Source organism: Rhamphochromis sp. 'chilingali' (genome assembly GCF_963969265.1).
Source record: "Rhamphochromis sp. 'chilingali' genome assembly, chromosome: 1".
Classification (NCBI taxonomy): domain Eukaryota; kingdom Metazoa; phylum Chordata; class Actinopteri; order Cichliformes; family Cichlidae; genus Rhamphochromis; species Rhamphochromis sp. 'chilingali'.
In genome coordinates this window covers 62,207,649-62,219,723 of record NC_137929.1, presented here as the reverse complement: position 1 = coordinate 62,219,723, position 12,075 = coordinate 62,207,649, and the positions used below count along the sequence as shown (strand labels likewise).

The 12,075-nt window shown below is 42.7% G+C and overlaps 1 long non-coding RNA gene across 1 annotated transcript; it reads right to left on the bottom strand.

The window, feature by feature from the left end:
* Positions 1 to 3,460: 3,460 nt before the first annotated feature.
* Positions 3,461 to 10,229, bottom strand: LOC308404731. The gene is made up of 3 exons (XR_013973184.1): positions 6,089 to 10,229; positions 5,869 to 5,971; positions 3,461 to 5,425 (listed from the first exon to the last, which is right to left on the bottom strand). It is a non-coding gene; the product is annotated as an uncharacterized lncRNA (long non-coding RNA).
* Between the last annotated feature and the right edge of the window lie 1,846 nt (positions 10,230 to 12,075).

Genomic DNA, 12,075 nt, shown 5'->3' with positions numbered 1-12,075 from the left:
TTCCTGACGGACAGGAAGCAGCATGTGAGGCTGGGAAAGAATGTCTCGGACTCCCGGACCATCAGCACCAGCTCCCCTCAGGGCTGTGTTCTTTCTCCTCTGCTCTTCTCCCTATACACCAACTGCTGCACCTCCACCCACCAGTCTGTCAAGCTAATCAAGTTTGCAGATGACACCACCGCTATTGGACTCATCTCGGACGGGGATGAGTCTGCCTACAGGATGGAGGTTGAACGTCTGGTGTCCTGGTGCAGCCACAACAACCTGGTGCTGAATGCCCAGAAGACAGTGGAGCACACAGCCCCACTCCCCCCCATCATCCTGACTGACACCCTCATCACCTCTGTGGACTCATTCCGCTTCCTAGGTACCACCATCACCCAGGACCTGAAGTGGGAGCCCACCATCACCTCCGTCATTAAGAAAGCCCAGCAGAGGATGTACTTCCTGAGGCAGCTGAAGAAATTCAACCTGCCAACACGGACGATGATGCAATTCTACACTGCAATCATCGAGTCCATCCTCACCTCCTCCATCACCGTGTGGTACGCTGGAGCCACTATCAGGGACAAACAGAGACTGCAGCGTGTTGTGCGCTCTGCTGAGAAGGTGATTGGCTGTAGACTCCCATCTCTGCAGGACCTGTACACCTCCAGGACATTGCGGCGTGCAGCTCGGATCACAGCTGACCCTTCTCACCCTGGACACAGTCTGTTTGACCTGCTCCCCTCAGGCAGGAGGCTCCGGTCCATTCGCACCAGAACCTCTCGCCATAAGAACAGTTTCTTCCCCTCTGCTGTTGGACACATGAACAATAACCGTATGACTGTCCCCGCCACTAACACATGACCCTACGCTGTGTTCACTGCATCATTCCATGTTTGGCACTGATCACCACCTGCACTCGTGTATATATCTATCTACTTAGCACTTTTAATTCTTATTCTTGTTTTTTTTCTCATGTCTATTTAAGCGTTATTTATGACAGTATGTTTGCACTAAGCACCGCAGCAATTTCCTAATGTTGTAAACCTGCTCAACATTTGGCAATAAAACCCTTTCTGATTCTGATTTACTGTATAGCACTTTGGTCCTGTGCTGGGTATTTTAAAGTGCTTTATAAATAAAGATGGTTTGGATTGGATAAAATTAAATACATCTTGTTCTCTTAGACTTTATTATTGTGATCCAGTGGAACTCTTTTCCTGCTCCCTGTTATGGATCTCTGTGACTACAATAAAATTCCCTCCATCCATCACTGAACTGCACTGAAGTAAAACGTCATCCTAAGCACTGCAGTACACCAAAGGACACCACTAATAAACACTGATTACACTCTGTTCTTCTTGCAGCAACAATTTTTTCTGCAGGTAAAAATTTCCCGTGTCACCCGCAGCTGCAACTGAGCAGTAAGAATGTATTTGTCTCTATTCAAATGATGATTCAGTGAATTTGAATTATCCTGCAGCAGGAGAATGACCCCAAGCATACAGTCAGTCATTAAGAACTATCTTCAGTGTAGAGAAGAACAAGAAGTACTGGAAGTGATAGTACAGCCCACCACAGAACCCTGAACATCATCGAGTGTGTCTGGGTTTACATGAAGAGAGAGAAGGATGTGAGGAAGCTGGTAGGAACAACCTACCTTCAAAAACTGTGTGCAAGTGCACCTAGAAGAATTGATGCTGTTTTGAAGGCAAAAGGTGTTTACACCACTTATTGATTTATCTTTTGTTCATTCACTGCATTTTGTTGATTGATGAAAATATGGTGACTTTCAGCTCACAGGGCTCAAATAAGAGAACCAATCAGTCATATTTGTAGGTTATTGTTACGCCCAAGTCTAGGGGTACAGAAACATAACATAAGGGTTGGAAAGGAAGTGACCCCACCCTGGTTCCAAAAACCATAGTCAGAAGCCAATCTTTGAAGTGAGCGGTGGTTCATTTGTGTCTACACTGAAAAACTTTACTCTGGGATGAACAAAGCCCGAAATAACACGCCCCCCCCCCCCCCCCCCCCCCCAAAAAAAAAAAGCAACAACAAAACAAGCTAAGTCAGGAAAGGAGGTGCTGTCTAAACCCTATGTGAAACATAAACCAAACAAAGGACACATGCTACACTTAACTCCCTAACTGAAATAAACAGGAGAATATTAAGGCAGCTCTCCTCTTCTGCTTCAGTGCTTATTTACAGTTTACTATTTACAAGTGAAAATGTGTCTACATACTATGTCCAAAGCTCTGTAGGTCTTAAGGATCACACACACGAATGTCACAAAGTTTGGAGGCCAAGGATGGGTCTGCTGCTGCTGTCACCTGCTGTCGCCAACAACTGCTGGTGAGGGATGTTTTAAAAACAGCCACATGATGAGGGGACCAATAACCCACCGCCAGCTCTCCTATCAGGAAGGACCTGTAGATACTTAAAGACATAGCACAGAAACAAACTCTAGACGGCCAGGGCCGTAACAGCTATTGCCAATAACGTTCAACTATTAAAATACATTTTGCTAAAGTGACTTTAATGTCCCCTGTATTAGATCAAAATAAGAGAAAACAGATAACCACTGTTGTGATACCCTTTATCTCTCACCTGGGTTTGTTGGTTTTGTCAAGTCAATTAATACAAAGAAGAACTGGCTTTGTTGAGCTGCCTCAGTTAAATCACTAACACGGGTACACACTTAGCCTGTATTTTTGTAGGAACATTACATTCTGGCAACTTAAGCTCACCATCTGTAAACTTAACATGTGAAGCTCAAGATTACAGAAAACAAACTGAAGCAAAATTAAGAGAAACTCTATATTTGTTTCTTTATCAGTACCTGTGAGAAGACTGTTCATACTGTGTTGTTCTCTCTGCAAAGTTTTCTATCAGTAAATCTCAGAGAGACAAAGTAAACATTTACCGTCAGGTCCCAAGCTACTGCTAAAGATACTGTTACTGTGCCACGTGCATATCTTTGGAAATAATGAATTAGGTGGCAAGATCTGAGAATTAAAATCAGTTAATTAACTAAAAAGATAGAAAACAAGTAGAAAACCAAATTGAAAGGAAATATGTGTCGGTGTGTCTCCTCCTGTGATAAACCTCCACATGTACCACTGAAAACAGTTAAATTAGTTTGAATCAGAAATCAGGGCTCAAACTACTTGTTCTGAGACCATTTCTTCATTTTTCACACCAAACTGTTTGTAGCTGTCGCATTGAAATGTAATTATTATGTAATTGCAATGTTCAACATTTGGTGTTTAATCTGGATTCATGTTGTGTTGTCGCCACCTACTGGTGGGCCTGAGTGTGACGCTTTGTGGTGCGCGTGCTTTGGGGTGATGCTCAATTAAACGCACATGTCACCAGAGACTGAAGGCTCGAGCCAGAAAGAGAATGCTGGCTTGTGTAAAAGGTGGAAATATTGAAGATATTGACTACAATTGCTCATGAATGTTCAGTAGAAAGGCGCACACGGTATGTTGGTGCATTTACTTTGTGTGCATGTTTTATTTGAATTTTTGTTCTCCTGATGTAATATCCGTGTTTTTCATTGATCATTTCACCAGTTTTTCACGGTGTTTGCTGGTGAAAAGAAGATTAAAATACTGGCTGAACATCAGTTGGAGCATGGCCCTTCATTCTACTTCGAACATGAAAAACCTTCAGGAGCAGTTACACTGTTTAATAAGACAAACGTTACAGAGTTCATCAAATATAACTAACGCTTTAACATTATCAGGATTTCATAATACAAACTTCAAATCAACAGGAAAACAGCTGCAGAACATGTGGATCAAAATGAATTCATTAAAAAACAACATGTGGACTTCAAGGATACAGTAAATACACTAAAGTGAAAGGAGGAGCCAAAAATGTGAAAGAATTTGAATTAAGTAAAAGTAGTCACCTGTGATCTTTAAAATGGTCCTGATGTGTGCTGCTGTTTTTAACTTTCAACATTTCTTTGCTGCCACTGTGAATATGAATGTGGTCTTTGCCTAATTAAATAAATGTTACACTGACTCACTGCTTCATGTTCTGGTACAAACTGGCATTATATGAAAGTACAGCCCAAAACCAGTTTAGCTTGAGTTTCTTTTTTCTGGACATAAAGTCACAGCAGGTGTTGTTTCAAAGCTGGTGGACAGATTTAGTTCATTTTGGAGGATTTAAGAGCAACTGCTGTGAAAATATTTGCAGTTTTGGGAGAAAATGATTTAAGAGAAGATTTTACCACAGCAAAAGATTAAATATGAATGAAGGATTGAAATTTAACTTAGGTAACACATAAAATGAATACAACTACTAAACACTACTGTGTCCTATGGGAACAAAGAATAAAATGTAACAGGGATAACATTTTAGAGAATTAAAATCCCTAAAAGGAAAAATAATAAACTTGATATACATATCTATCTATCTACATATCTCACGATGTCAGATCAGCATCCTGATGTGGCACACCTGTGAGGTGGGATGGATTATCTCAGCAAAGCAGAAGTGCTCACTATCACACATTTAGACTGATTTGTGAACAATGTTTGGGAGGGATGGTAATATTGTGTATCTGGAGTGACTTTTAGGTCTTTATGTCCATCCCATGTCAAATCGGAGCAGAAACAAAGGTGTTGCGTTTATATTTTTGTTGAGTGTAAATACATACCTCACAGTAACTGCACTTGTAGAGTTACTTTCTTGTGTGGATCTGTTGGTGTTTTTTCAGCTGATGTGGAGATTTAAAAGACTTTCCACACAAGTCACAGCTGTACGCTTTAATTCCAGAGTGGGTAACTAGATGCCTCTGTAAGTTGCTATATAGAGCAAAAGCCTTACCACACAACTCAAAACTGTGTGCTTTAAATCCACTGTGGATTAGTTGGTGTTTTTTTAGGTCTCCAGCCCAGGTAAAAGACTTTCCACAAAACTCACACCTGTAAGGTTTAACTCCACGGTGGATGGTGTGGTGTCTTTTTAAGTCTCCAGCCCAGGTAAAAGACTTTCCACATAACTCACAGTTGTAAGGTTTAAATCCACTGTGGATGATTTGGTGTCTTTTTAAGTCTCCAGCCTGGGAAAAAGACTTTCCACACAAGTCACAGCTATAAGGTTTAAATCCATTGTGGATGATTTGGTGTCTTTTTAAGTCTCCAGCCTGGGTAAAAGACTTTCCACACAAGTCACAACTGTAAGGTTTAACTCCACTGTGGATGAGTTGGTGAGTTTTTAAGTTTCCAGCCTGGGTAAAAGACTTTCCACACAAGTCACAACTGTACGCTTTAACTCCACTGTGGATGATTTGGTGTCGTTTTAAGTGTCCAGCCAAGGTAAATTCCTTCCCACACTCATCACAGCTGTAGGTTTTCTCTCCCTTTCTTCTGTGAGGTTTGTCGGCCTCCTGAGAGCGCTGACTTCTTGCTCCATGTTGGTCCTGCAGTGACAGAGATACAAAGACAGGCAGTGAGTGAAATGCAGTCGTGGAACAAACTGAAATTGGTGGAATCAGACATGACAAAAAAACACATTGTAGGTGTGTTACCACCACCTTCTGGTGATAGTATCACATTACAATGATGTGCTACAATGAGAGTTGTACAAAATGACACTATTGAAGAAATATTGATCATCAATGAATCTCTATTACTTCAGAAAAAAAATTAGTTCAACTGATGATATTGTTGTTTCAATGTATGTAGAGAAAATATGATCTCTGTATTTTCTTGCAACTTCTGTGGTTTTTGGTTGTGAATGTAGATTCTGTATATATGGAGGAGCCCAGGATGGAAAAGATAAAGCTGCTGTTAACAGGTTTTTAAAAACCGACCAGCTGTACACACAGTTTCAATAACAGTGTAACTGTGATGTTCTTCTCACCTTTTGTGTTGGAGTCATTGTTTCCTCTGTAGTGGCTGAGCTGAGTCCAAAGGGCTGAAATTGTTCCTCTGCTGCACCACCAGACTCTTCTCCTGTTACTCAGCTGGGACACAAAAAGATATATATATGTATATAGTATAGTATATATATATGTATTTTATGCCTGACAAAAAGAAGCAGAGCAAATAAACATGACTAAACTCCTCAGTGACAACAATACCTTTGAAGCTTCCATAGATCCACAAAGACGGAGTCCCGATCAGTCTCAATGGTAGCAGTATAAACTCAGCCACCTACAACATTTCAAGCACCTCATTACCATCCTAGCGCCCCTAGGATGGTAATGGTTGAAATGTAATGAGGTTTTTAAAAAACATTTCGAAACTCACTCTGTTAATGTGGAATTCTAAAATTATTTTACAAATGGAGAATTTACTTATTTATCAAAATTTATCAAAATAATAATTTTGATTTACTCATGAAAGTGGCCACTTTCATGAGTAAATCATATAAGTTTTTACTATTTCTTTTCCATATGGGTTGTATCTGCTTGACGCATGAGGGGGCATCATAAATAATACCGTGATGCTATAAAAACAACTGCTTGTGTATTATTGGGCGGAGATTGACGCTGAGTGTGTGACAGTGTTCATCCCCCCACACGTGTGTTTATTAAAATCATCATTTGATCTAACCCTCCTGGACAAGTGTTGTGATTTTGAATCCCTCCTGTAGTCCTCCTCAATATTTGAACGCTTAACAGTGTCCACGTCACACAGCTCCATGGATTTTGGATTATCTTCTCTGCTCAAGGGGAGGAGGTGGAGAAAGAATCTATTCGGGTCCAGCTATGTCGGATTATTGCTGCCAACCTGTTTTTTGTGGAGCACTTATCGGAGCATCACAAAGACTGGCTACAACTGGAGGAGTTTCCCATTCACCGTCAAAGCAGCAAGCCCCTCAACATGCAGACTGGATCACTCCAGCCCCTGTGTGATGCAGCTCTCCCTACACCAGCTACAGGAATTAAAGTTGGCGTGTTGAGCCTCCCGCCTGTCTCCAGGTCCATGTTGACGCAGCAGCAGACAAGTGCTGCATTTTCCTTGACACAACCAGTGGCTGCTTCTAGCACCACATTCACCTCAGCCATGACAGCGCCAGCTTCCACAACCGTGGCTTCCAGGAGGAGGCGGTGTCCACGTCATCACCGCGGCTTACAGCAGCATGAGGTGGGTGACTGTGTTCCGTGTGTTTTTTCTAAGGAGGAAGCTAAAATCAACACAGATTTGCCAGTTCATTGGCCCGGTTATGAAGAGACTGTTAATGTTCATGAAAGGACTAAGACTGACAAGTTACTGCCCTAGTCTTCCACAGAACATCTTATCCCGTTGCACAATTATCTAGCATCTCTGTGTATTGATCATGCCACGACCCATGCTTCTAAGAAGTCAGGCTTCAAGACTGTTTTCACTGGAGATGCTAGCCGTGAGGCTCAGCAAAGCCCCTGTGGGACTGAGACCCAGGCCAGGTTATCCAGAGGCTGATTTGGAGGACTAACTTTGCTCTGGACCTCCCGAAGAGCCTGTTGCTGCTTCCATGGGGGTCATTGAGCAGTTTGTGTAGACTCTTCTAGTGTCTGCTGGGGGTTCAGGCGAACCACTCCAGCACTTCACAGCTCCCGCTCCGCCATCAGTTCCTGCTGAGTGCTCTGGAGAGCCCGCCCTGCCGTCTGTGGTTGCCATGCCGTCACCTGCCATGCCTCAGCCAGAGGTTTTCGCACCTGCTCGCCCTGCCATGCCAGCTGGATGTTCAGCCGAGCCCATCCAGCATCCTGCCATGACAGCTAGAGGTTCAGCTGAGCCCGTCCAGCATCCCGCAGCTTCCACGTCTGGTTCTGTCTTGTTACTGATCAAAAAATCGTAAAGTGAGCTTCTCCACATTACAGTGGGCACTGGAGAACATCATCTATGTGGGACACGATTAGATAGTAAGTCCTAAGTCCCTTGTCTAAAAGGATTCAGCAAGGTAATCCATTCTAAATTCTTCTTGATGCATGCTCAATCATCCAGGTAAGTAAATCTCGAAAAGTTGATTCTGTTCATCTGGACGTAGCGTTTTCAGTGGGAGAAACGTTTCGTCACTCATCCAAGTGACTTCTTCAGTCTCAGCTGACTGCAGGTTTCCCCAATCTTATAAACAGTAACTAGAACCACTGAAGGAACAATGGGCTGGTAGGTCAGTTCCTTCATCATAATTATGTAAATTCTCATGACCACTGATCAAAGACCACTGGTCAATGGCCATGAGTACCATTCACAGAGAGTTGGAGAATGGCTGCAATCACAGCATTGTAAGATGGCAAAAGATGTCCCCTTAGTCCCCCTCCGCGATTCAGAGATGATCTTTCCCTTCTCATGTAGATGGCCTCCTTGACGCCACGCTCAAACTTGCGTTCCTCCCTGTCCAGGATGTGTACATCCTCATCAGTGAAAGAGTGTCCACTGGCCAGTAGGTGCTGTGGAGGCAGATTTTTCTTCTCATGTATTAATCACATATTTAATCATATCACATTAGTTATAGAAATATCACTTTCTCACTTTACTATAGTAAGAGCACTGAGCTCACCAGTACGGCTGGGATCCAGGTTTTGATTGCATGATTCTTTTTTTCCTCTTTCAGAAATATGGAACAGAAAACATGGAGTATGAAGTGTGTAGAAACTGAGGAATGCAGTAAAGAGAAGTGTGTTTGTGTGTGTCTGTAAGAAGTGATGGAAAGAGATGTGTTAAAATGTGGATAGAAGAATAAGAGAGGGAAAGTGTTATTGAGCAGTGATGAAAATGATATTGTCTCAGTCTGTTATTACAGGTGACTACGGAACTGGATCAATGTCCACCACGGCACAGCGGCCAGAACAAAATGATAGATTAACATAATTGGAACCACACCGAGCCTGTGTTTTGGTTGAATATTATTCAGCTTCATCCCCATGTATATCTTACACTAAAGAACAAGCTTCGAGGACAATCAATGTCTCCCAGAAGACAAATGCAGTTCGAGAGCAAAGGCGTCGGTTTCAAGAGTCAACAAGGTGAACAGACAGCAGCACTGCCCTAAATCTTAAACCTTAAAGGGTTCAGCAGCACGTACAAATGTCATCGTAGACGGGAGCATGCGCTCCCAATCACAAGCCGAGAGGTTCACCAAATTCAAATCAAATTCAAATTTTATTTGTCACATACACAGTCATACACAGTACGATATGCAGTGAAATGCTTAGACAACTGCTCGTGACCTAAAGAAAAAAGACTATGAAGACTTTTCCAGCTTTGTGTGTCTGTTAAAATGCTTTTTACAAATCCTGCTGGAATATGTCTGGTTACATCTGCAGTCAAAGTAAAATGGAAATAATTGAACAAGCGAGCAAACCATCAACTTCTCCCAGCATGCTGAGCTAATGATTAGTTGGTGTTTTTTTCCAAACACCCTCTCAACGTGATCACAATAAACTGTGAACAGACACCGAGGAGAGCAGCCGAAGACTTCATTCAGGAGCTGTTGAAGTACGCCGACTTCGGGGGCGCTACTGAGCCGACAATGGAGTAAGGCATGTTGAACTGGGCTCACGCCTGTCTAGCTTATATTTTAACAATTCCAAGCCCCTTTTAAAGGATAATTTAAACGAACTATCACTCCCCCTAACACCTGTGACCGACGGGGAAAAACGGACCAGTGGTTACAACCGGAAGGGCATCTAAACCCGAGGGGCCGGCATACTTATTCTTAAGCAAGTGGGAGCTTGTCGCCTAGCTTGTCGCCTAGCTTGTCGCCCAGCTTGTCGCCCAGCTTGTCGCCCAGCTTGTCGCCTAGCTTGTCGCCTAGCTTGTCGCCTAGCTCGCAGTCAGGAAACACAATGGAGTATGAAGGTCTGAAATCGGACATCCTCTCCTCTCTGAAAGATGATATCTCCACGATTATCAGGTGAGTACTGACAAGTCCGCTTGCAGAGGATTTCGACTACCTCAAGTACAAACTAAGAGAAGTTAAGACGGAGATTGCTAACAACACAGCAGCAGTCCGCTCCGAAATTAACAACGTCAAGTCCGCTACTAGCGACCTGAAAGAGGGTTTATCATTATGGTCGGACAAGGTTGTCAGCCTCCAAGAGACGGCTGCAGGATTACAGACTGAGCTGGCTTGCTTAAAAGAAAAGAATGGAGCTATGGAGTCAAGAATGCGGAGGTGCAATATTCGTATTGTGGGTGTTGCGGAGGATGCCAGTTCCAGCTCGACCAGCTCAGTTTCTACTCTATTGAAAGATGTTCTGCAACTGGATGAAGAAATCCTGGTGGACCGCTCACATAGAGACCTTGCTCCCAGAAGATCTAACGGGAAACCTCAAGTTATCATCGCCAAACTCCATTACTACCAAGACTGCGTCAATGTGCTACGGCAGGCCCGGGAGCGGTGCAACACAAGGGGAACCCTGTGGCCATCTTTCCTGATTACACCGCGAGCATTGCCAAAGCTTGCTCTGCTTTTAAGGACGTGAGGAATCTGCTTCGAGGGCGTCAAGATGTCCGCTACGGAATAATGTTTCCAGAGAGACTGCGTATATCTTTTAGGGGCGAGAGTAAAGAGTTTCTGGATCCAGAGAAGGCAATGGTGTACGTGAAAAACGGCATCTTACCAAGTGAAACTGCCGGGTGAAGTTCCCCTCCTGACTGACTTGTTTCTAGCCAGTCGCAGATGATGAGGCTTCGCAAGACACAGGGTTTGGTGGACAGTAGAGCTGGGCGATATAAGATTTTTTCATATCACGATATGTTTTTTTCATTCCAGGCGATAACGATATATATCACGATATAAGCCAAATAACTATATTTGTAAGATTTAAATGTGCCGTTGCTCACAAGTAAAATGTGAAATAATCAGCAGCTTGTTTTTATTTAAATATTTATTTCCCATAATAAGTTCATCCATTAAGCGGACGCGAATGGATGGATGAAGTTCAACAGGGTAGATGTACTTAAGGAACATGAGACTTTTTCAGATAAATAAAGGCAAATATTGCAAACTACACAAAAGGCAGCGGCTAAAGTGTTTAAGTTTCAAAATAGAACAAACAAAACAGACTACTAAATTGTCAATTCCACTTAGAAACAAAATATTAATTCTAAAAATAAGTCTTAGTTTGTTTTACAGAAGAACAGACAAAACTGACTAACTTTTGTCAATATCAAATAAACTGAGAACTAAAAGGAAATTCTCAATCTCTCCTTGTTGTATAGCTTAGCTTTTCAAACAGTTTTAACAGTTACTTTAGTCTGACAAAAGCTGAATGACGAATTAGCGCTTCCAGTCAGAGACTGAGGCTACATCCACACGTACACGGGTATTTTTGAAAACGGAAATTTTCCGTTTTCGTTTTAAAAAATAATCCCGTCCACACATAAAGGCAGAAATGAAGGAAAACACTGGTATGAACTTGCCAAAGCAGCAGGTGGAGCTAGATTCCTAATCGTGCAGAAATGTTGGCCAATCAGAAGTCTAGAAGCCTCGGTGGGAAAAAGTAAACAAAGCTGGGGCATAGAAGCAGAACCGAGTCGTATGTGTGGAGGGACAGTAACTGTGTGTATATGTAAGCATTTAAACACTGCAGAGAGTAGAATTAACAGTAACAGTATTGTAGAAATTCATTTCACCGAAACAATAACGTGGCGCACAGTGTGACGCATGCACCAGTTTATTTGTTATGGTCCTGAGTCTGAGGACTCAGTGTTTTGTGTTCCTTATGCTTTTGTTCATTCAGAGTGTGTATTCTGTTGTGATTTTGCCATTTGTTAGGTTTCTGTTCTTTGCCTGCCTGCTTCCACTTCTCTGTGTTCCCTCTGTCTGTCCATGGTGTTATTGTGTCTGCTCATGAGTCTGCCTGTCAAGTTCAGTGTCCGGTCTGGTTCTCTGTGTCTGTTAGTTTCCTGTTTTATTCTGAAAGTTCATGTCTCATGTCAGTGTGTTCAGTTTTACCTCTCCCCTGTCTCGTTAGCCTTATTGCTCCCAGCTGTGTCTCCCTCCTGTGGCCCATTCCCTGATTACTCCCCGTGTATTTAAGCCCTGTGTTTTCCTGTGCTCTCTGTCGCGTCGTCTGTTTAACTCCATGTCAGTCTGCATTATTCTGTTACCTGGTATTCATTCTGCGTCTCTCTG